The 25,609-nt window shown below is 43.7% G+C and overlaps 1 protein-coding gene across 3 annotated transcripts in view; it reads right to left on the bottom strand.

The window, feature by feature from the left end:
* XRCC2 (X-ray repair cross complementing 2) overlaps positions 1-25,609 on the bottom strand; it is a 160,368-nt gene that overhangs the window by 12,646 nt on the left and 122,113 nt on the right. Inside the window, exons 1-2 of one of the 3 annotated variants that reach the window (XR_010381517.1) lie at positions 4,662-5,347; positions 3,804-3,937 (exon numbers count right to left, since the gene is read on the bottom strand). The gene's annotated coding sequence lies outside the window, so the exon portion shown is untranslated. Of the gene's footprint in view, positions 1-3,803; positions 4,632-4,661; positions 5,348-13,804; positions 13,998-25,609 lie in introns of those variants that run through there. The other 2 variants (XR_010381518.1, XR_010381516.1) reach the window with 2 other exon arrangements.

The raw sequence follows: 25,609 nt of genomic DNA, 5'->3' as shown, positions 1-25,609 counted from the left end.
AGGTACAGGGGATTGAACCCAGGACCTCGTGCACACTAAGCGTGCACTCTACTGCTTGAGCTATACCCTCCCCCCACCCCATTTTTAATTTTTTGAGGAAACTCCATACTGTTTTCCATAGTGGTTTCACCAATTCCACCAACAGTGCACAAGGTTTCCTTTCCTCCACATCCTCACCAACATTTATTGTTGTCTTTTTGATAATAGCCATTCTGGCAGGTGTGAGCTGATAGCTCACTTGGTTTTGATTTACCTTTCTCTCATGATTAGTGATGCTGAGCGCCTTTTCACGTACCTGTTGGTCTTTGTATGCCTTTGAAAAAATGTCTGTTTAGATCCTCTGCCACTTTAACATTGGATTGTTTGGAGTTTTTTTGCTATTGAGTTGTATGCGTTCTTCACTGGAATTTAAAATCTTTATTCAGCTGTTCAGCATCACACCACACAGGTCCAGTCCATAGAGACGGATGTGCTAATACCACAGTTGGAAGGTAAGCTTTCCTATTTCTGTGTAAATTTTTATTTTGCCCTGTGCTATGGTAGGCTCTATGGAGGAGAGACTGAGGCTGTCACTAATGATTTCAAATATAAAAGTAGTAATGTTATAAATATTTATTCAGAGAAACTATTCCTTTAACATTTTACTTCACTTTCTATTATATTACAAATTCCTGAGGTATAATTGCTTTTCTCCTCCTTCCCACATTTTATTTTTTGTGTTTTTTTCCCCCACTGGTTTATTTCATACCCTAATCGTGTATTTCTCACCCTTTTATTTCTTTGCCCAGGGTTTCTACTCCTCCATCAATTTCTACGGGCTCTCATTACCATGAGTAATTAATCTTCTTTGCCTTTTATTTCATCTATGGCTTCTTGAAAGGCCAGCTCTGCCTTATTCTTCTCCGTCTTGGTTAAGTCTATTTTTCCTGGCAGTTTCAAAAAGATCATCCCCTGTTTTCTGCCCAGGATTGCCTTTTCATAAATTAAATTTCTCTTCTTTCATTTTTTATTCACTCTCTACTGATCTCTTCAGCTTTTTACTTTCATAAAGTTTTCCCTCTTCTTTTGTCTACTGTACCCTCATAAACTCTTATTTTGGACTTCTCCAAATAATAAGTTCCTAGAAGTACTGAGAGTTGAAAATTTCCTCTCATTCTGCATAATCAACAGTGGAGAGTTCTAATTTTTTTTTAATCTTTTTTGGGTGCGGAGGTAATTAGGTTTATTGATGTATTTATTTAATGGAGGTACTGGGGCTTGAACCCAGGACCTCGTGCATGCTAGGCATACACTCTACCACTGGCCTATACCCTCCTTCCCTTCAAGATACATGTTTTAACATTAAAAAAAAAAATTTTTTTTAAACAGCAGAGAGTTCTAGAAGTAAATGCAGCTATTTATATTTCAAGTAAGTGTGGGGTATAGTTGGATTTATTATGGCAATTTGCACATTTAGGAAGTGCCACCCCAGTGTTAAGAAAGATCCAGATATCAGAATTTAACTTGGCCAACAGGCAAGGAATCTCCATCAGGCAAATCTGCCACTTAGAAATATTAAGAAGTAGAATGGAAGTCAGCCGGGAAAGACCAGGGTCACATGCTTCCATCGCTACCAACACATGGCACATGGTAGATGGTCAGCATATTGAATGAGTGAATGAATGAATGAAGCCATCTGGAAATCTCACAGGATGGTGTGGGACTGTGTAAATACTGCACTCAGATCTGCTGCAGGGAGAGTAATTGACTGTCTCAGCCACCGTCCTTAAAATCCACCACTACACTCCTCAGAAGGGAACTTGGGCTCCAGCACTCTGGCCAGCCTGGCCAAAGACATCTCAAAGCCGCACTGCAGTCAGAGAACTGCCTCCGTACTCTGCCCGCTGGCCTCCCTTTTCCCCAGGGGCCAGATCTCCCCGCCTCCTCCAACTCTCTCCTTTCTTCCTTCATAGATTTCCTCCTATAAACAAACCTCTTGCATGACAATCCTGTCTTGGCATCTGTTTTGAAGAAGACCTAACCCAGATGGTGAGGTAGGGTTACAAGATCACCCTGAAACAGGATGCCTCCTCCTTGCACTAGATTTGTCCTCCCAAGTGAGTGACCCACCTTTTCTCAAAAGTCATTCAAGGAGAGATAACTTCAATTTATAACCAACTACCACACCCAGGCTCCCACCCTAAAAGCCACTCCCTGCACCACTCCCTAAGGGTAGAGCAGTGCCACGCCTGAACTGAAGCCTTACACCTTCCCCGCTTCACCCCAGGAACACACACACACACAATTTCCTCTTTTTTCAAGTGTTATTATTCATTTCTAAGAGCCAAGAAAGCACATCCTTTGAATAAACTTGCCCCTTCTCCTCTTAAAAAGGCATCATTACTACATTAATAGTAAAAATAAAATGCCTTAAATAAGAACAGCATTTTTGCTATTTTCCAAAGCCCTTGGTAGAAACAGTACCTCGTTTGATCCACATAATAACCATGAGTGTAGACAAAGACTAGTTATTACCAACCCCACTTTACAGAGCAAGAAACTGAGACCCAGACTAAACTCTGGGGTGTCAGTTTCCAAGTCTGCCAAATGAAAGCTTCAACCCTATGACCTTTAAGTCCTCTTTCACTTCTAAAAGGGTACGATTTCCATATTTTGTCTGAAATCACAAAGCTAGTGGCAGATTAGGGAATCTGAGATGAACACCCTTGGTTGCCAGGCTAATCCCCCACACCACACTGTCTTTGCTGACAACTGCGATGCTAACACTAGCTGTCCCTATTTGCTTTCCCCGGAGACTTGCAGGGGCACTGATGAATACCTACTCAGCATCCACCCCTTCCCTATCTAAGAGTATTTAGATTTCAGTTCCACACACACTTATCAGGATCTGACCCCCCCCCCTTGCTCTAAGGATATGCTCTCGTTGGTTTAACCTGATCAATGCTTTTCTTTCTCCTGGCCAGTCCTGGAGAAAGGGCTGGACCTGGGGCCCAAGTGATCCAAGCAGGGCAAACTGAAAGATTCTGGCCTAGAGCACAGGACAGGAAGTGCTGAACATAAACTAGGAAGCATCGGCTTCATTGCACCAGCAGCCCCTCTGGGCCCCGAGGAGAAGCCACAGGATTCCTGCTTGGACTGGTAGTTTCTAGCAGCTAAAATCTACAAGATGTCTAGATCCCTGAAACTCTGAGCAAACAACAGAGGTAGACAGATGAGATCACTGAAAACCAGGGAGTTTACTAGACTTTGCTGGACCCACTGCCTGTTTGGGGCAGTTAGGACTAGATTTCAGCTTTCCAGCAACTGACCCAGGGGTCTCATGGCCTCAGCAGGTAGAGAATCTCTGGGCCCCTGTGCAGAGATGCAGACATGTCTAGCTGCTGAACAGAAGCCCAGAAGTCTGTTTGAGGGGGAGGGAGGGGGAACTAAAAGGGGGTTCTTTCCATCCTGCTTTCTTGCCTAAGGCAGAACCCATGAGCCTCAGCAGAGAGTGATGGTAACACTGAACCAGGACTCCTCCCCTCCCCCACCCTGACCCTCTGCCAAGCACAGCGCCTCCAAGACTGCCCCGGAGGAGGAAGGCACTGCCAGCCAAGTATCTGCCCACCTGGGGTCAGGGCGAGGGCAAGGCAGTGACAACGGGCTGTGAACAGCTAGAGAAGAGGTGGACAAAAGGGTAGCCTTGGGACAACAGGCCTTACCTGTCACTGTCCTTCTCAAAAAGCAACCAGAAATAAAGCACCCAAATCAAAGAAACACAAGAGCATTTACCAAGAGAACAGCAATTTTCCCCGCTCGCTTACCTATAGGTGTGTCCGTACAATTCCAGCAGAATCAGATGTGAAGGAGTTTGGTTACTTCTTTTGATCACTGCTAACATCCCATCCATATTTATTTATCAAGGATTTATTGAGTGTCTACCTTGCACTCCACAGCTCTGAAAAAACACAGGAAAGGCCCCTGAGTCCAGGAGCTCGTAATGGTGGAGAGGAGGTGAAGGGGAACAGACCGTTAACAAGCAAATAAACAAGATGATTTCAGACTGTGTTCATGCTCTGAAGACAATAACAGGGGGAAATGACAGACAGTAACTGACCAGGCTGGAGGGGTCCTACTTTAGATAAAGGGTCAGAAGTGCCTCCTGGGGTGACATGAGCTAAGCCACTTGAGAAGTCTGAAGAACAGCTGATCCAGACAGCAAATGGAAAGGCCCTGTGGCAAGAAGCACTTGGTGGTCACTGTGCCTGGGGAGCAGTGACCAGTGGCCCAAGAGGCAGCCGGGGTCCTTTAAAGCAGAACGTTGGAGGCCATTGCAGGAGCTTGTAAAGACCCCCTGTATTAGGTGGGAATGTAGCTGAAAACATCAGTCTGCCTTTCTTCTCCAGACATTAATGAGGTGGACGTCAATCTCCTCAGCTCTGGAGTCTCAGCTGGGTTTAAGTTTGAGCTCGCCCACTTTAATAACCTCGGGAAAGCTATCTGAGTTTCTTTATTTGAATAATCAAGGGTTTCTCCTCATTAGATTAGCTACAATCCTCAGCTTTATCAGTCAATTCATCCTTTCAGTCAAAAACAGTCATTTATGAAACTAACACGATTTTCTTTAAATGCCACAAACTAAAACTGTTAGGCTAACAATACTGCATAAGCAATCGACATACGAGTAGCTCCCCCAGGAAAAACTGATTATGCTGCTGGGCTAATCAAGTTGTCACCACAGCCTCACATGGTCCTTTAGAAACAATCTGGATCCTAGGGCTGGGCGTTCCAGTTCATTTTCCGTTTCAAAAACCCAAAGCAATAACGATCTTAACGTTGATATTTATCGTGTTTATCCCTGCCTCTCCCCGTAACGCCAAGTTCAGGGAGACCGGGTGGGAGGGCAGCGAAGGAAGGGAGGAGAATGGAGGAGGGGAGTGGAGAAAGGGAGAGCGATGAAGACCTTACGGATTGGACACCGGGAGGAAACCTGAAGAAGGCACTGATTTCAGAGAATAAAGGAAAACGCGAAGTGACGCAAAGAGGAGGAAAGGGGCAGGAGGGGAGCCTGTGGGCAGCGCTGGCCGCGGACCCCAGGGGTAGGGGGGACAGGGGCGCGGGGTGCAGCCGTGCTCGAGGCTCGGCTCCCGGAGCGACGGGAGCAGGGGGGTGGGGAGAGTAAATACTGAGAGTGGAGAAGAGACGAGGGACAGGAGCAGGACTCGGAGGGGTGGTGGGAGGCCGGCGACCGAAGACGCCCGCAGGAACCGCGAGCCGAGGGGCCAGCAGGGGATCGACTCTCCGAGAGGGGCCGTGGAGGGGCGGGGCGGTGGGCGCGAGGCCAATGGGGGCGCGAACCGGGACGGAACGGGGCAGGGCGGCGGGCGCGAGGCCAATAGGAGGACGAGTCGGCACGGGGCGGGGCGCCAGACGACTCTAGAGCCAATGGGAGGGGAGCAGAGGCAGGGGCGAGGCACCGAGCCGCTCGAGACCAATGGGAACCCGAACCAGTTATGGAGGCGGGACGCCAGGCGGTGAGAGGGCCAATGGGAGGCTGAGCCGAGGAGCGCGGGCGGCCGTCCGGCCCAGGGCCGGGGGAAAAGGGACCCGGAAGGCGGTGGGGGCGGGGAGCCGGGCTGACAACCTGTCAAATCCACTTTGGGACGAACTAGGTCACGCGCCTCCCCGAGGCAGGGCGCCCCCGCCCCGCGAGGCCCGGCGGGTGGCCCGCGGGGCCTGGCCTGGCTGCTTCCTCTTCCTGCCAGCGGTGGGAGCAGTGGGGACGGTGGGGGCGGTGGGGGCGGGGCGGAGCGGACAACCGGGACACCTGCCTCCCCGGCCCCACGGCCGTCCGCTGCTCCCAGGCACTCGCGTGCACGGTCTCTCCCTGACAGCCAGGGCTGCTGCGGCTTCGCAGTTAAAGATACGGCCCACCCGAGCGGCCCTTCGGAGTTGAGAACTGCCCACACCCTAGCTGTACTCCCGCCGCCCGCCTGCCAGCTAGGGGCAGCGGCCTCGGCCCGCGGTCTCGCGTTTGCGGAAACCGGCTGGCCGCGCACTACTTGTCGCGGAAGGATCCGGGACGGCGGAGGGATCCCGTGCGCGCCGCCGGCAGGGAACCGTGCGGGCCCCTGTCGGCCGCCGGCCCCTCGGCGGTCGGGCGGCGGGGCAGCAGCCCGGGGAGTGCGGGCGGAGCCGTGTCGGCAGCCCTGACGCTCCGCGCCCTTCAGCGCGGGCACCTGTTTCTCCCCGAGAGGACCCAGCCTCCGTCCCCGGCGGCGGGCGGACGGGCGGGCCCGGCTGGACGGCGGAGGACGGCGCTTTGTGTCTCCGCGGCGGAGCGAGTGGCCGCGGAGGTCGGTTCCCTCTGTCCCAGCCCCGATGGTTCACTCCGAGGCTGCTTCCCGCTTGGGCTCGGACACGTCGTTCAATCATTGTTTCCAGGCGAGAAGTGAAATAAAAGCCTCAACTAGAAGTCAGCATTAATCCAGGTCCCAGGGATTATAAATTTGCTCCAACGTCGTCATGTAGGATTTTGCCCCCGTATTTCTTCCTAGACCATAAATCCGTTTCTCTTCAAGGTGGAACCATCCTAGAGCCATAGCCGTCTTTTTAAGGTCTTCAAAATGAATGTTGATGCACAATCTAATTAAGCAACACTTATGTTAATGTATTGATTTTGTTCCTTATATTTCTCGATGCAAATTTGCTTAGGATTTTTGCATTGAATGGACAGTAAATGTAGTGTTTTAATTTTTACTACTTTGGCCATTCAAATTATGTTGATTTCCCCCCGGAACAAGGTGATACATTGTTTTAAGTAAAAATAACCAACTCCTCTACTCTTCCCAAAATGTATAAAATCTAAGGGTAAAATGTAGATTAAAAACGCTAAAATTTGAACGCTAAATTTAAAATTGTGACATACTAATTATTTGAAGTGTTTCTTTGCAATGTTACTGTGAAATGGAACAAAGAAAAACTTTCATTTTCAAATAACATCTTTAAACAAATATTTCTTGAACATATGCAAGCACTGTTCTCAAACATTTGCATTTGTTTATATGCAAAGCATTGTGCTCAAACATTTTTATTACTTTACCAAATGCGTATTTCATCAGTAACTTTATTTCCCTTTAAAGTTCAACCTTTAAGTGCATGTTAGCTACCACATTGGGAAGAAAACAATACACTATGCCATCTATTTTCAGAATTACAGATGTACATTTTTTGCACTCACCACAAACATGGTCATCAAGAAAGAAAATGATGGATAAAGTGAAGAAAAAAAGGTAAAATATCCTTTAGGTTCAACATTCATGAATTTACTCATTAACTTGAAGACCTACCGTATTCATTACTCTATAATACAGTATTATGAATAAAAAGTTGGGATAGACATCAAGTTTTTTATAAAAATTAAAAATAACAAACCAACAAAAGATCTTTTATGTTTCATTATAGCTAATTCCTTACTGCCAGTTAATTTTCCAAAGGCAGTAGTTTTTCTCTTTTTTGACCAACTGGCAACCCAACAGTGATGGAAGCTCTTGGCCCACACTGGGGCTACTGAGAAAGTAACTTTTCTTACTTCAAAACTTTTTCATTAATTCCTATTGAAAGATGAGGGGTTTTTGGTCATAGTTTTCTTTTACTGTTGTATATGTATTTATTGAGGTATAGTCAGTTTACAATGTGTCAGTTTCTGGTGTACAGCACAATGCTTCAGTCATACATGAACACACATAGATTCATTTTCATATTCTTTTTCACCATAAGTTACTAGAAGATATTGAATATAGTTCCTTGCGCTATACAGTATGAACTTGTTGTTTGGTCATAGTTTTAATGTTAAAATTCCCTAAGAAGACAATAAAACCATGTTTTTTTTCATCAACACAGGAACCACAGGGCTGTCCATAACAGGCAACATTCAAAATATGGAAATGAATTGTATATCCTTATGCAAATATTGCATGCTGGAATTTAGCCACTATATATATTATGTTACATTAATAAGTAAAACCACAGATTTTTAAGTTTAAACAAAGTGCGGCACTAAAACAACCACCCTGCTGCTTTGGGGTGTATTTTCACTCCTCTGACAAATGGCTGAAAACAGCGTCACTGAAAATGAGTGTTTAGATAGGATGTGTCACTTTTTTTTTAACTTCTAATTTCATAAGAAAGCTAACTCCTTCCATTTCTCTCCTCAAATATGAAACTTAGAAACATTCTGCCTTAATTATTTCTTCTGTTGTATCCCTTGCTAGCAAATTCTTTTGGAATAGATTTGTGATATTAATTACCTTTATAAATGGAGTCACTGTTTTGCCTAAACACTTCATTTTTAATTCCCTCCTGTAAGGAGGATTTTTATAATTCCCCACCAAAATATCTTGGCACAGTTTTATTTTTCAGTTGGTAGTGCATTTCTTGGACTAGAAGGAAGAGCAGGCAACAGCTCAGCTTCTTTTGGGGAGGAGGGCGGGTGACTTTGCCCCAGAGTAAAGACATCCTCAGGGCAGCTCAGCCTAGGTTATGTGGTTGGAAATTAAGCTTGGACCACAGAGGTAAAAAGAGTCTGTGAATGGGAAATAAATACACCTTAAGTTAATGGTTTCAAACCCGGGGTCTGCAGATGTGACTTGTTTGTCTCTCACAATGTTTAGAAATTGTTTGATTAGTTTAAAATGGGAGACTTCAGATAAAAATACACAATTGTAGCTTCTCTTGAAAACGAGACAGCCGTGGCTCAGTTCTGGCCCGTCACATGCTGCTAGAGCTGACCAGCTGCTGCCCCCTTGAGACGGGGTGTCTGTGTTGACACTGCCCTCAGTGCGATGGTTTATTTCAGCCACCTGGCCACTGGAGGAATGCGTGTTTGGAATATGTGCTCTAGGTTACATAAAATTGAGAAAGATTTCATCATAGAGGGAAGTTAGACTTAGGAAGAAGAGACGATCTTAGGTTTTTGTTGTAAGGAAATAGAACAAGTTCAGAAATGGAAAGTTAAATACAGCAACTGGATGTATCCCATTATTATAGGCCCCCTGGCACAGGGAAAGGTCAGGTTGTGTCAAGTGAAACTTTTAATTAAAAATGCAAGTGATGTTTTTTGTGCTATACTTTCCAGTTACAAAGTCATTGCCTTGATTCAAATGAATTTCACTGGAAGTCTTGGCTAGCGGAACAGAGGAAGAGTAGTCGATAGAAGTGAAAGATTTCACAAGAAGGCTGGAACCCCCCGAAGGGCTACAGAAAACAACAGCGATCATGACAACAATGTCTTGACATTGTGGAGCCATAACTGCGTGTTGGACGTTGCTCTAAGGGCTTGATCTGAGTGATGTCACATTACATTTTAGTTTCCTATTTGCTACATTATCTTTCTTTTCTTCTTGAAGCTGCCCCGAACCTTCTACATCCCAGGCATGAGGTGAGTGCTCCCGTTTGCTGTACCTTAGGATGGCACTACCCTTGGGCTATTCCTGGTCCTAAAAGGGCCCAGATGTTCTTTCTTGCCTGCATTTCCCTGACTGTACCCCAAGCCTGTCCTCGCTCGGGCCTTTTCCTGTCATGGTCTGTGTGTCTTTTACTATTGGAATCAGACTTCTCACCACAGCAAGAAATACTCCCTTTCTAGGGCAGAGAAGGGGGAGAATCAGCCAAGACAAGGCAACAAGTGTGGTAGGAAGAGAGGGAGATAAGATGGGCCGCACTAAGGACAGATAATTGGGGGCAGACGAGGAACAGCCATCGCCCACCCTCTCCGCCCACAACATCATCAAAATCAACAGCAGACCCAGCAGGAAGAGCAGCACCTAGAAAAGGCCCCGAGTTCCTGCCCAGATGGATTATGAGTTTGATGATTGTTGGAGAGTGAAATAAACCAACTCAGCAGAGCTACGTTCAGGTAGAGTCCAGATATACCAATGGGGGACAGTTTAAATAAAATGTGTACCTTCATGGAATAGAATGTTTATGAAAGTTTTAATGAAATGGATCAATACCATATCAGATGAAGAAAAAGCAAAAATTAAAATTATATATAAAAACATAGTTAGGAGTTAAAGTACTGTTTTACTTATTTATTTAGTTTTTTTCCCTTGACGGAGGCCCTGGGGATTGAACCCAAGCACATGCTCTACCACTGAGCTATACCTCCCACCCCCTAAAATACTGTTTTTGATTTTTAGTTGATTAAAATATTATGTAAATATATTTAAAAAGTTAGAAGAAATGTGGCAAAATAGTAATGATTCTGGATTTCCAAAAATTTTCTGGTGATCATAAAGTACTTACATCATCAAAAGAAGATAAAATAAACAACAAGTTTCTACTGTACAGCACAAGGAACTATATTCAGTATCTTCTAGTAACTTATAATGAAAATATGAAAACAAATATATGTATGTGTAAATATGACTGAAACATGATGCAGTCCACCAGAAATTGACACACTGTAAACTGACTATACTTCAATTTTCAAAAAAACGGAAAAAAAAGACTAAATAATTAAAAACAAAGGGGAAAAAATTAAAATCAAGCTGAGAATGTACTTACTGAGTTGTAATTCCATGAAAGAAACTAAAAACTTATACTCCAGTTACAGATGTTACCATCTCCAGATTTCAGAAACGTTTTCCAGTCATCTCAGGGGACGGAGCCAGCGTGGACAGATGGCTTAGCAGAACCCACTCCCAGTGCTGGAAAAGAAACTCAAAGTACATGCTGTTGGGGGGTGGGGGTGGGGTGGAGCTCAAGTGGCAGAGCGCAAGCTTAGCGTGCATGAGGTCCTGGGTTCAATCCCCAGTGCCTCCATTAAAACAAGTAATAATAATTAAATAAATAAACCTAGTTATTTCACTCCAAAAATAAAAATAAAATGGACATTAAAAAAAAGTATATTTGTACTGATGCCACGTTTGTAATATGAACCTTGAGCAGAGAAGGATGGCCTATCATATTTCCCCTACTGCAGCTCTAAAGCCTGTTGGCCCCCACTTCTTTTTAAGTAAATGATCCAGAGCATCTAAGAAGGTTTATCAGTTTGCTGGGGCTGCCATAACCAGGTACCAGGTTGAGTGGCTTAAGCAGCAGACTCACAATTTATTTCCTCACAATTCTGGAGGCTGGAAGTCTGAGATCCAGGCATCTGTGGGGCTGGATTCTTCTGGGGTCTCCCTCATTGGCTTTGGGTGGCTGCCTTCTTGATGTGTCCTTAAATGGTTGTTCCTCCGTTGTGTCTCTGTGTCTGAATCTCTTGTTATAAGGACACCAGTGAGATTGCATTAGGACCCACTCTAATGAACTCATTTTAGCTTCACTACCTCTATAAAGACCTAACTCCAAAAACAGTTATATTCTGAGGCATTGGAGGTTAGGACTTCAACATGAGTTTGGGGCTGACACAGTGCAGCCCACAGCAGAAGGGGAGGTGCTGGCTGGAGAAGGCAGCTCGTTGAGTGTGGCAATATTTATCAAGACACTTGAGTGATTATCCTTGAATCAGAAGGACGGATGTGAGGTTGCTTGGGTACTAGTCAGAAAAGTGGCGTGACTAGAAAGGGGAACAGCTTTCATGTAGAACTTCTAAAACGGTCGATAGCTGTGTTTTCAGAAACTTTTGGCCAGTTGGCTCTATTTAAATTTTGTAGGATTAAAGAAAACCATTTTAAGGCCAACCTCTAGATAGGACTGTCCAATGGTGTCAAGAAAACTTACTTGAACGATTATTAGAACCAAGGAAGGTAAGAAAATAGCAGATCTGTTGAATATCCTAAATGACCTTTTTCATACTTCCTTTTATTTAATATACAAATTGCACCATATCTACCTGGGGAATCTACTATAAAGCCAACGGACACCACCAGCCAACAGCTGCCTTCAAAGAACTCGCATCTGAGTGAAGGCAAAGCAGCCCCGTGCTTCCTGGCAAGTCTCTGCACTGCCTGTAGTGGACCATGAAGTCGGGTCCCAGGAAGGTCAAATAAAAAATGAGGACAAGGTAGCAATAACAAACAACAACAAGACAAACTCCAACCCGCCTTGGCTTTTTCTGCAGTTGGAGAGTTCTGACTTTGAGTCACAGGTTTCTCCATTTCATTTTGTAGCAGGCTCCAGTCCCGCTTGGAACGGGGAAGGGCACAGATAATGAATAAATAATACCACCATATTCTGCCTCAGTAGAAAAACCTGCATGTGCAAGCAACAGTCCCTTCCTTGCTTCAGTATTAAACTGCTTAGTTGGACTACAGCAAATCTTTAAAAAAAAAAAAAAATGCTTGGCATCCATTATCAGTATAAACGCAGAGGAAAGCAGTCAACATGAGCCAGTGACACTGGGTCAACTGTGACGTTCTCCTCCACTCTACTTCTCTTTACTGAGGCTTCATAGGAATTATATTTTGCAGCAGCTCTGAGGCACAGAAAGTTTAAATGATGCTATGAACTGAATTATGTCCCCAAATTCATATGTGGAAGCCCTGTCCTCCAGTATCTGGAGAGAGGACCTCTGGGAGGCAACTAAGGTGAAATGAGATCATGGGGTGGAGCCCTGATCTAATAGGATTAGTGTCCTCACAAGGAGAGACCAGAGAGCTTGCTCTCTTCTTGCCGTGTGAGGACACAGCAAGGAGGCAGCCTTCTGAAAGCCAGGACCCAGAAAGCCAGAACCTGGATCAGCTGGCAGCCTGACTTTGGGCTTCCCCGACTCCACAGCGGCGAGAAAATAACTCGTCCAGGCCCCGGTCTGTGGTGCGGCAGGCCAAGCTGACTGACACAAAGGACCGTCTAAACACCAGACTGGCTCCTTTTCGACCCCCAAGCCTGCACCTTAATTCCTTCTTCATGACCTTGTTTTCTGAAGAAATTCCACCCAATCCACCCTGCAAAAGAAGCCCCTTCTCTTTCTTTGTCAGAGCTTGTTTAGGACAGCATTTATTGCCATTTGCAGCAACATGGATGGACCTAGAGATTATCATACTAAGTGGAGTAAATCAGACAGAGAAAGACAAATACATAATGTTGCTTATATGTGGAATCCAAAAAAAAAAAAAAAGATAGTTTTATTACAAGACAGAAATAGACTCACGGACATAGGAAAAAACTGTGGTTACCACGGGGGAAGTGGGAGTGGGTGGGCTAGATTAGGAGTTGGGGATTAACAGATACACATTACTATATATAAAACAGATAAACAACAAGGACCTCCTGTGCAGCACAGGGAACTATATTCAGTTTCTTATAATGAGCTGTAATGGAAAAGAGTCTGAAAAAGGTGTACGAATATGTATAGCTCAGTCGCTTTGCTGGACACCTGACACTAACACTGTAAGTTGACTACACTTCAATAAAAACAAGAATTTGTTTTTAAAAGAGCATGTACCCAGTCTGAAGGTATTCGGCTTATTCACGTGCTTGCTGATTTTCACCGGCACTAGCACGGAGGGTTCATGACACAGGGACCCGTCTCTCTCCTGCTCTCTGTCCCTCCCCACTGCAGGGCAGAGGCAGAGGCAGTACAGGGAAATGCTGCTTCACTACAGCTCAGCCCATTTTGATGAGCAGAGGGCCTGAGGACTTTTTGTTTAGTTTTCCAGTCACAACCAAGAACATTTATTAAGTGAAGACAGTGGCAAATATTTCAAAACATAGGTTAGGCAATTAACTTATGAATTCACTAAGTCAGGGCTCTCCTGCATTGATTCCCAGTTCATTCAACATAGGCTCAGACTGGGTAGGAAAGAAAATCTGCTCAGAGTCAAGTCATGGGTGAATTAATAGATGATGGTGGTGAACAGGCAAGTACATGACAACTTACTGTTGGTCGTGAAAGGGGTTCAGAGCTTGGATCCCGGAATTTTGTTCTCCAATTCCGATTTTGCTGTAACTGGTTGTGCAACCTCGAGCTAATCACTCACCACCTTCCACACTGGGGTTTTGTCTTTAGTGAGGCGGGGCTCCACCAGGACCTGCCCTCCGCATGTCAAGGGGCTGAGGCGCCAGTGGGGAGGCTAAAACAAGAAAGTAGAGTTTTTATGTCTTATAACAGTTTAATCCAGAAGAAAAGACAGTCTCTTCAGCAAATGGTGTTGGGAAAACTGGATAGCAGCATGTAAATCAATAAAGTTAGAACACTCCCATACACCTAATTAAACTTAAAAGCTTTTGCACAGCAAAGGAAACCATAAGCAAAACAAAACAACCACCACCACCTACAGAATGGGAGAAAAATATTTCCAAGTGATGCAACTGACAAAGGTTTAATTTCCAGAATATATAAAAAGCTTATACACTTTAATAACAACAACAAAAAAACCGAACAACCCAATCCAAAAATGGGCAGAAGACCTAAATAAAGCAATTCTCCAAGGAAGACATGCAAATGGTCAATAAGCACATGAAAAAAGTGCTCGGTATCACTAATTATCCAAGAAATGCAAATCAATACTACAATGAGGTATCACCTCACACGGGTCAGAATAGCCATCATTCAAAAGTCCACAAATGATAAATGCTGGAGAGGGTGTGGAGACAAGGGAACCCTCCTACACTGTTGGTGAGAATGCAGTTTGGTGCTGCCATTATGGAAAACAATATGGAGATTCCTCAAAAGACTAAAAATAGACTTACCCTATGATCCAGCAATCCCACTTCTGGGCATGTAACTGGAGGCAACTCTAAATCAAAAAGACACCTGCACCCCAATGCTCATAGCAGCACCATTTACAATAGCCAGGACATGGAAACAACCTAAATGTCCATTGACAGATGACTGGGTAAAGAAGCTGTGGTATATTTATACAATGAAATACTACTCGGCTATAAAAAGAATGAAATAATGCCATTTGTAGCAACATGGAAGGACCTAGAGATTTCATACTAAGTGAAGTCAGCCAGAAAGAGAAAGAAAAATGTATTATATATCTTACATGTGGAATTCCAAAAAATGACACACACACACACAACATTTTTTAAATGAAACAAATGAATTTATTTACAAAACAGAAACAGACTCACAGACATAAAACAAACTTATGGTTACCAAAGGGGAAAGGGGAGGGGAGGGATAAATTAGGAGTTCGGGATTAGCAGAAATTACTATATACAAAATAGATAAACAACAAGGTCCTACTGTACAGCACAGGGAACTACATTCCATAGCTTGTAATAACCTGTAATTAAAAAGAATATGTAAAAAAAAAAAAATCAGAGGGACATGACTTCCTCTTTCTCAGACTGTGTCATTTATCTTTATAAAATGGGGTAAACATACCTATATTCTTATGGACTGAATGTTTGTGTCTCCCCAAAATTCATATGCTGCAATCCTTACCCCCAGTGTGATGGTATTAAGTGGGGTCTTGGGAAGGAATGAGGTCATAAGGGTGGAGCCTACACAAATGGCATTCATGCCCTTATGAAAGGAACCCCAGAGAGCCCTTTCAGTCTCTGCCCTGTGAGGGTACAACTACCAACCGCAACCTGGGAGAGGCGCTCGCTTGCGAGGACTCCACCATGCTAGCACCCCAGTCTCAGACTTCCAGCTTCCAGAACTGTCTAAGCTAACTAGCATATGGTATTTTGAGCAGCCTGAACTGACGGAGACATACATTACTTGGGTTCTTGTGAAAATTGAATAATATGCTGTATGTAAGACTCCTGGCACCACTGAACATCAGCTATTATTGTTACTGGGTTCAAAATTAACCTCATAAAACTCTCTCACTTAAGATTTTCCCTGTTGGCTCCATCTATCTCAGCCTTATGCAATGAAATAATTTTTATTAAGCAAATTGTTTTAACATAAGCTGAGTTTCAACTAATTTGTAGATTAAATTGGTCAAGTATTTGAACCTTGCTGAGATAGTTTCCTTATCTGCTAAAGAAGTTGTCCTATTTGATTTTTAAGATCCTGTTTAGTTCTATAATTATTTTTATCATTCAATTTAAAGTTTTTATTTTTTTAGGTTTTTATTTTAATGGAGGTACTGAGAACTCAACCCAGGACCTCTTCCACACTAAGCATGAGCTCTACCTCTGAGCTAAACCCACCCCACCCTATTATTCAATTTATATATTAAAAAAACAGTTTAAACTGTGAATCACAGTATTTAAACTGTGTCTGAAGATGTCTTACCTACCAATTTACAGATTGAAAAATATATACATTTATTCATATTTTTAATACTCAAATGATTAGATACAGTTTCTCCATTAAATACCAACAACTGTATTTTAAATGATAAATGTAGCCCTTTATTTCATTTTATTATTTAAGATATCTAAGTTATATTTTTATGCTGTGTTGGAAATGGGAAATAACTGACAAGTTTAGAATTTTCCAACATTCAATTGTAGTATCATGAAAATGACTTAATTGTGCACAGTTATTTCACATTAATGCAAAGTTCTCAGAGTAAATCTTATTCCTTACCACTGTCCCATTTTTATTAACATGTACCCTTCTGTAACCCAGCAGTTCTCAGTGTGTGGTCAGAGGACTCCTGGGGTCCTGGAGACCCTTTTAGGGGGGTCTGTGAGGTCCTCTCTTTTCCAACTATGTATCTGTGTGAGGCCGCATTTTCTCCCTATAATTCAACCCAAAACATCATAGTGCAGTAGATTGAATGCAGATATGAGAAGCCAGCTGTCTTCTGTTAAACCAGACAGCAGAGAAAGATTTATAAAACTGTAAAACAGGGCCACTCTTCTCAATGTTTTTTTTTTGTTTTAGAAAACATAAGTTATTTTTTGTAAAATACTTGTGTTATTTAAATTAACATGCAGTGGGTTTACTATTGTTACTTTAAAGTGAATTAATAAATGGTTTAAAATATTCTCAATTTTAATTTCTCATACTGCTAAATATAATCGACAGAACCACATCTCCTTGGGGACTTTACATTTTTAAGTGTGAAGTGTCCTGAAACCAAAACCTTGAAAACTTTATGTTGGGAACTTTCTGCTCCAGCAGAAACATATACCACATTGTAAATGGCTTTCACACTGGATGGAAAGAAGTGAAAATTGTACAATGAAGAGCTCTCCGCCACATTTAAGCTCCCTAGCATGGTGTGGTATGCAGCTGATCTAGGCCAATGGTTCTCAAACTTGAAGACATCACAATCACCTGCAGGGCTCATTCTACCAGATGTTCCAGTGCCGTAGATTTCAGTGGCTCTGAATCTGTGTTTGTAACAAGTTCCCAGGCGGTGCTGACTCTGCTGGCCTAGAGCCCTCCCTTTGAGAACCCCTGGTCTAGGTCAATGCTTCCAGGATTTTATTCCAAACTATTTTGCCAACTCCATAAAGTAAACTAATTTTTGTCTGAAACATCAGTTAGAAACAAAAATGTTGTGGGTGTTTGTAGGAGACTGTCGTTCACGGATCCTTGACAATGGGGGTCACAAATGGAATGGTAAGGGAAAGGAGAATTTCTGTCCATTCAGATGGATGAAAGCTATCCAGGTAAGCGGTGGGATGACAGGCGATGCCACCAAATCCCCCTCACTTCCAACAGGCGTTTCCTTTGGGGAGATTTGTGTTTTGGTAACATTCTTTTTATTTCAATTTTAAAACACTGTTGTTGAGTTTTTAAAAGACGTAAACATATGTACTGTGTTGAATAGCACCTCCCGGCCCCTAAATTCATCTCCTTCCCAGAACCTCAGAATGTGATCTTATTTGCCTACAGGGTCATTGCAGATGTAATTAGTCAAATTAAGATGAGGTCATACTGGAATAGAGGGAGCCCTTAATCCAATAGGAGTGGCATCCTCAAAGAAGAGAAGTGATGCAGAGACAGACACGCACAGAGAAGGGAATGCCACGTGGAGGCAGACACAGAGGGAAGACTGCCACGTGGAGACATAACAGAGGCTGGAATTACCAGCTGCAGGCTGAGGAACAGATAGGGTTGCGGGCAACCCCAGAAGTCAGGAGAATGCCTTAGAACATATTCTCAGCTCCCAAGAAGGAACCAACCGACGCCTTGCTGACACCTTGATTTTGGGCTTCTGGCTTCTTGAACTGTGAAGAGAATACATTCCTATTGTTTTAAGTCACCCAGTTTGTGCTAATTTGTTACAACAGCCTTCAGAAACGAATACAAGTATCAAGACAGCAATGAAACAAGACTCATGCATCAGACACCGTGTGCCACCTCGCACCTCCTGACCCACGTGTTTCTTGTTCCTGCCCCTGCTCCTGCCAGCAGGCCTGCAAGGGCCCCGATCACCTTCGTGCCTCACCAGTACTTCCCAGCTTCTGTCCTAGGGGCTCCTTGTGCCTGCTGCCAAGTGGCCCGGCTCAGCACCCAGTGCATGCTCAGCCCCGAGGGTGGGACCCTTAATGTCTCTTGGGACAAGCCTTTGAATGGTGCTCTGGATACTGGGCTCAGTGAGTAAATTCTTCCCTCTTTCTGCCCGTGAAACATGATCCTGAAATGTAGATTATGTAGCTTTTCAGAGATTGTTCTGTGAGCTTGAACAGTCCATCCCCACTCTTAGTGGCCAGTGTGGTAACACACTTTGACAGTGGCCTCTCCTACCCTGCCTCTTCCTCCTCTCCCTCACTCCCACTTTCCTGGGAGTGCATTATCTATTATCTTTATTTGTTGGTAGGAGGGGAGAGGTAATTAGGTTTGTTTATTTATTTATTATTAGTATTTTTTTAAATGGAGGTACTGGGGCTTGAACCCAGGACCTTGAGCATGCTGAGTATGTGCTCTGCCACTGAGCTGTACCTTCCCCTCCCCGCCCTGCATTACCTTTTAAAGCAGAAGCACAAAGCCCTTGCTTTGGGTTCTACTCTCTGGGGAACCCAGGGTAGAACGGGCCTGAAGCAGAGCTCTGTTGACATTTCAGAAACATATTAGTAAAAATTAAAGTAGTAATACTAACATGGTAAGAATATTTAAGTATTTTAAAAATGTTAAGAAAATGTTAGCCAGTTTCTAGTTAACCTTCCTGAAAGGATATATATATCCATATACGCCCCTATTTACTTACATAAATTGGATCACACTATACTTTTTTCATAAGACCTCCAGAGCGACCTATTTTTAATTCCTGCAAAGCATTCCAGTGTATGCTACACTATATTTTATTTTATTTAACTAGTGTTCTGGTTGATGGACATGTGAGCTGTTTCCAATATTTTGCTATTTCAAACAATACTGCAGTGATCATCTTTGTAAACAGGTCCTGGTGGACTTCTGCAAGTATTTAGCAGTGTAAACTCCTGCCAGTAGAATTTGTAGGCAGAAGCTAGCGAGCAAGCGAGCCTGTGGACGCAGTCCAGTCAAGACATCCTCCTGGGACCCCATGCAGGAGAGAAGGCTGGAACGTGGACCCGGAGAGCCAACAGAAAACATCCAGTGCAGTCAGGAGCATGTTTGACTGCAAGCAAGAGAAAACCAGGCCAACACGCCTTCAACACAGGGCTCCATTTCCCTTATGTATGGCAAGTTCTGGAGGTGAGCCAAGCAGGCCAGGGGCAGGCTGTCCAGGAGGTTGCCAAGTTCCAAATGGCTCTCACTTCCTGCTCTAGCATCCACAGCACTGGGCTTTGGTCCTCAGGGTTTTAATCTGGCCGCTGGACGTTGAGGTAGGTTGTTCTTATTTCAAGGCTGAGAAGGGGAGAAGGGAGAGTCTACAGGCAAAGGCTGCAGGTGCAGGCAAGCATCTCTCTCTTTTCAGTTCAGATAGACATCGGTCGGGTCCATCTTTGTGCAACACAGTCTAGAAATGTCCATCTCACTGGAGAGCTTGGAAGAGTCAATAACCCTACACCATCTCTAGGACAGATGCCTCGTTGAAAAGTATCTCCTTAGCTGGGACTGCCATTCTGTAATACTTCACTAACTAAGAAACAGTCAACTGTATTTTGTAGATGTAGGGTTCTGAAGCTCAGAGGCTTCTCAGGAAGTAGCCGGCAGCCGGCTAGTGGCTCCAGCTAATGGAGCGCTTGCTTCATTTCAAGGATGACGGGGTGGTGACGTTGCTGCTTCCCTGGAGATGCTGAGTTTCCACTAGTGCTCTGGTCATTGGCTCTTCCAAATAAACTATAGTAACTTCCACTGCACAATATTCACTCCACTATTCTCTGCACAAATGGCGTCCAATTCAATGGTGGCCCCTGGGGCTGACTCATCAGAGGTAGGGGTGGTGGGCTGCAGCAGCGGAGGGTCCAGTTCCTTTGCCACCTTCCCCAGAGGCTCTGACGTGGCTGAAATCCAGATCCGAGTGGGAAGTCACGAGGGGCGCGAAGGTCAGGCCGCCTCCCGCACCCGCTCACGGCGGAAAGCAGGGAGGTGCCTGCAGCGGGTTCAGGTGAGTCCCTTCGGAACAGCTCTCCCTCGGTCTTTTCCTTCCCGCCCCGCGCGGAACATCTGCAGAGTGACAAGGCCAGCCTAGCTGCAGGCGCATCTAAGCGCAGGAGCATTTCTGCTCTCCAGCCTCTGCCGGAGGGGAGGGCAAGGGGGTGGGGGTTATGAATGACACAAGGGAACCAACCTACAGAGTCTGCTACAAGTAAAACGCGGAGTAAATAGACGTGATTTCCCGTCCCTAAAGGATAAACGCTAATAGCATTTTCTTGCTGTTCTTTCTGGGGGGAAAAAAACCAACACACCCACACAAAACTTTAAAGCATACATTATTATTGTAGATGCATTTCTATGTTTAAAAAATTGTTAGACAAATGGGATCAAGCTGTTTTGCATTTTGTGCTATTCATTTAATAATATATCTTTAAGCGTTGCTAAATTTGCATATACAGATCTACTTTATGGAATAAACGTACCATGCATGAAGTTATCTAACCAGCACCATATTGCTGGATAACCTGCTGGTATGCGGGGTTTGACTGTTAAAAGGAACATTCTGGTGCAATTTTGATAACTGTTGCCCAGTTGCTCTTCCAGGAGGTCACCCAAGGCTGTAGTCCCTGTTCCCCACAACGCCGCCGGATGTTAAGGGCTTACATTCCTGCCAGGTTGGCAGGTAAGTGAGTGTAACTGTGTCAGTCACTTGTACGTCTTTAATAATGGTGGAGGTTAAGCATTTTCTAAATGTTGTGCTTTTGCCTCCCCCCCACTAAATACCAATGCTAGAATGAAACTCCATGACCACGGAATTTTTGCATTCTGTTCACTGCTTTTACCCCCAGAGCCGAGACAAGTGCTTGATGTGTAGTAAGCACTGAGTAAATATTTATTAGGTAAATGAATGGACATTTGCTTTACAAACCCTTTATGTAGTTTTTCTTTTGCTTTGTTTATTTATTTTTAAATTATTTCCCCCTAACAGAGGCAGTGGGGGTTGAACCTAGGACCTCCTGCACGCCAAGCACATGCTCCCCCACCTCTCCTTTGTGTATTTCCTATGGAATTCTGTTCTTCTTCCTGTTGGTATACTTCCAAGCACCCAAACTCATCTATATTTAAATGACCAGAAATTTTCTATTTCCATCTCAAACATCTTCGGAGCTCCTAAATAGTTAACTATCTCTTTGAGAGGCACGTGTAAACTATAAATGACAGATGACTCAACTATAGAAAGCTTAAACAATAATGGGATGGACAGTTTCATAACAAGGAGTCGTGAGTGGGGCTACCTCCACGGTGATCAGTGCAGTGACTCAACAGAGCTGGAGAAATAAACCTCCCAGACATCAGACAACACTACAGAGTTACAGTAATCAAAACAGCATGGTATTGGCACAAAAATAGACATACAGATCAATGGAACAGAATAGAGAGCCCAGAAAGACACCTACAGACTTACAGTCAATTAATCTTCAACAAAGGAGGCAAGCATACACAATGGAGAAAAGACAGTCTCTTCAGCAAGTGGTGCTGGGAAAACTGGACAGCTGCATGTAAATCAATGAAGTGAGAACACTCCCTCACTCCATACACAAAAATAAACTCAAAATGGCTTAAAGACTTAAATATAAAACAAGACACAATAAACCTCCTAGAAGAAAACATAGGCAAAACATTTTCTGACATAAATCTTAGCAATGTTCTCCTAGGGCAATCTATTAAGGCAATAGAAATAAGAGCAAAAATAAACAAATTGGATCTAATTAAACTTATAAGCTTTTCACACCAAAGGAAACCATAAGCAAAACAAAATGACAACTTACAGAATGGGAGAAAATATTTGCAAATGATGCAACTGACAGAATATATAAACAGCTCATACAACTTAATAACAACAACAGAAAAACAACCTAATCCAAAAATGGGCAGAAGATCTAAACAAGCAATTCTCCAGTGAAGCCATACAAACAGCCAATAGGCACATGAAAAAAATGCTCAATATTGCTAATTATCAGAGAAGCACAAATCAAAACTTCAATGAGGTATCACATCACACCAGTCAGAATGGCCATCGTTCAAAAGTCCACAAATGATAAATGCTGGAGAGGGTGTGGAGAAAAGGGAACCCTCCTACACTGTTGGTAGAAATGTAGTTTGGTGCAGCCATTATGGAAAACAGTATGGAGGTTCCTCAAAAGACTAAAAATAGACTTACCATATGATCCAGCAATCTTACTCCTGGGCATATATCTCGAGGGAACTCTAATTTGAAAAGATACATGAACCCCAATGTTCACAGCAGCACTGTATACAGTAGCCAAGACTTGGAAATGACCTAAAAGTCTATTGACAGAGGACTGGATGAAGAAGCTGTGGTATATTTATACAATGGAATACTACCCAGCCATAAAAAGAATAAAATGATGCTATTTGCAGCAACATAGATAGACCTACACATCATCATTCTAAGTGAAGTCAGCCAGAAAGAGAAAGAAAAATACCATATGATATCACTCATATGTGGAATTTAAAAAAAGAAAAGAAAAGAAAAGAAAAAAGAAGACACTAATGAACTTACCTACAAAACAGAAACAGACTTACAGACACAGTAAACAAACTTACGGTTACCAAGAGGAAAGGGGGTGGGAAGGGATAAATTAGGAGTTCGAGATTTGTAAATATTAACTACTATATATAAAATAGATAAACAACAAGTTTCTTCTGTATAGCACAGGGAATTATATTCAATATCTTGTAGTAACCTATAATGAAAAAGAATATGAAAACAAATACATGTATGTATATGTATGACTGAAACATTATTCTGTGCACCAGAAATTGACACACTGTAACTGACTATACTTCAATAAAACAAAAACAAAGTGAAAACAAAACAGAAAACACTGTCACCAAGAACCTGGGAACTGTGGTCACTTTTCTCTGAGGTCCTCAGTGCTCAGCTGGGCTCCCTCCAGTCATCACATCCTCACATGGGAAGATCCAGAGGAAGAGAAAGGGTTATTGTTTCCTTGTGTCTATTTTAAGAGATAAGAAACTTTCCCCAGAAGCACCTTCAGCAGATTTCTCTCTCACAGCCTCGAGCCACGTGCCTTTTCTTAATACAGTCACTGAGACTAGGAACCTAATTATCATGATTTGCTTAGGTTATTCAGGATTTCCCTTTCAGGAGGTAAGTGGGGCCAGAATTTAGTGAAGTACATAACCAGAAGGAAAGAATGGAGACCTGAACCCAACAAAGTCATACTGATAAAAAAGAAAGATGGGGGCTGGGAACGAAACCTATAGTGTCTTCCGCAGTCTTCACATCCAACCCAACCACCATATTTTAGGGGTTTCTCATGTCCTGGACTGTGTGATGCTTTCTACCTCTACAACCACCGTTCTGGATATATATAGATATATATCTATATATATAGTGTGTAGTCAGTTCATTGTAGTGTAGTCAGTTCACAATGTTGTGTCAATCTCTGGTGTACAGCATCATGTTTCAATCATCCAAATACACACACATATTCCTTTTCATATTCTTTTTCATTATAGGTTAGTACAAGATCATTCTGGTTATCCTTTGAGTGTTAACAAGCCAACTAAAAACTTGATAGCTTAAAGGAGCAATTATTGTTCTGGGTCAATTGTGTATCCCTCAAATTCATATGCTGAAGTCCTAAACCCCAGTATCTCAGAATGGGGCCTGACTGGGAATAAGCTCTTAATAGATGTAATCAAGTTAAACTGAGGTCACAAGAGTGGGCCCTAATCCAGTATCACTGGTGTCGTATTACAAGGGGGACATTTGGACACAGAGACATGCAGAGACAGAAGATGATGCAACAGGTGGAGAAGACAGCTGTCTAGGAGCCAAAGGGAGGGGCCTGGAACAGATTTTCCCTCACAGTCCTCAACTGGAACCAACCCTGCTGACATCTCGGCTTTTGACTCCTCTGCCCAGTCTGTTAGTAACAGCAGTCCTTGGACGCTAATATAACTAGTATCTCTCCTGGCCTGTGGGTGGACTGGACTCAGCAGGGTGGTTCTTGCCCAGAATCGCTCAGAGAGCAGCTTGGGCTCAAGTCACCTGAAGGCTTGACGGGGTTGGTCTAAGCTGGCACACTGAGGGCTGTGGGCTGTCAGCTGGAGTCCTACACATGCCTCTTTGTGGTTGGCAGCTCAGTGCCAAGAGCAGTATTCCAAAAGGCAGGAAGTGGGAGTTGGCCAAGGCAGTTAAGGGTTTTGCCCGTTACTGGCAGTGTCCCTTCCACCACGTTGCATTAGTCAAAGCGATCGCATCGCCCCACCAAGCCTTGAGGGAGTGGAGAAAGAAACGGGACCTGAACGGTGTAGAAGAACATGCAGAACGGGAGAAACTACTGAGCTCATCTCGGAAAATACAATCCGCCACCCTCACAAGTCCCAGCTACAGTCCCTTTCTTTGACTTCGAGGCTCCCCCGTTTATTCTTCCAGTCTTCTCTGCACTACAGTCAGAATGATCTCTTCTAAATGCAAATGTGATCATTTCCCCTCTACTTTAAACACTTCACTGGCTCCCCATTGTGTTTAGGATAAAAATAAACTTTCTAACACAGAATTTGTTGGTCAGGTTCCTGGTGGAAAAGAAACAGAGTGCCCTCAAAGTGAGCCGTCTGAGGCAAGTTTAAGAGATGTACGTGCAGAACGGGGTCAGCAGGATTTGGCAGCATTAGCCTTCAATCGTGTGGCATTTCAAGGAAAATAAATACTTCCACATTCAAACATTCTCTCCTTGGAGTCTGACGCCAACTCAGTGACCTAGTCAGGAATCCCCACCCCAGTTTTAAAGCTGAAGAAGCTGAGGCTTAGAGCCGTTGTGTCTGGGTTGTCTAAGATCACCTGGTCATAAATACATGAGTCAGGAATTAAAACTGATCTTGTGGTCCCTCCACCGTGATTTGGGAGTCCTTCAAATGCACGCCTACCTTTTTTGGCTCTCCTTCCAAGTATTTCTCTATCCATTTTTTGAACAAGACAAGAAGGGAACTGGAGGGTGAAGACTGATGGCAGCATAGAGCATGTTTTCCAAAACTTTTGCCTCGCCCTTCTGCTTAAAGCTATTATTAGGGTTTCATCGTTAATCAAAGGCGATGGAGCAGAGGTTCACGGGCTGTCACTTGTTGCTGCTGCTGTTCAATGTCTGTTTGAGTGTTTATAACAGGGTTGATACTATTCGGAACATTCATGGACAAATCTTGGCTTCTATCTTACTGCAGTGCTTGCAGCAGCGGGGTAAGCCCAAAGTG

Source organism: Camelus dromedarius, chromosome 7 (assembly GCF_036321535.1).
Source record: "Camelus dromedarius isolate mCamDro1 chromosome 7, mCamDro1.pat, whole genome shotgun sequence".
In the NCBI taxonomy this organism is placed as follows: domain Eukaryota; kingdom Metazoa; phylum Chordata; class Mammalia; order Artiodactyla; family Camelidae; genus Camelus; species Camelus dromedarius.
Note: the sequence above shows the minus strand (reverse complement) of the source record. Positions and strands in the feature narration are given on the sequence as shown.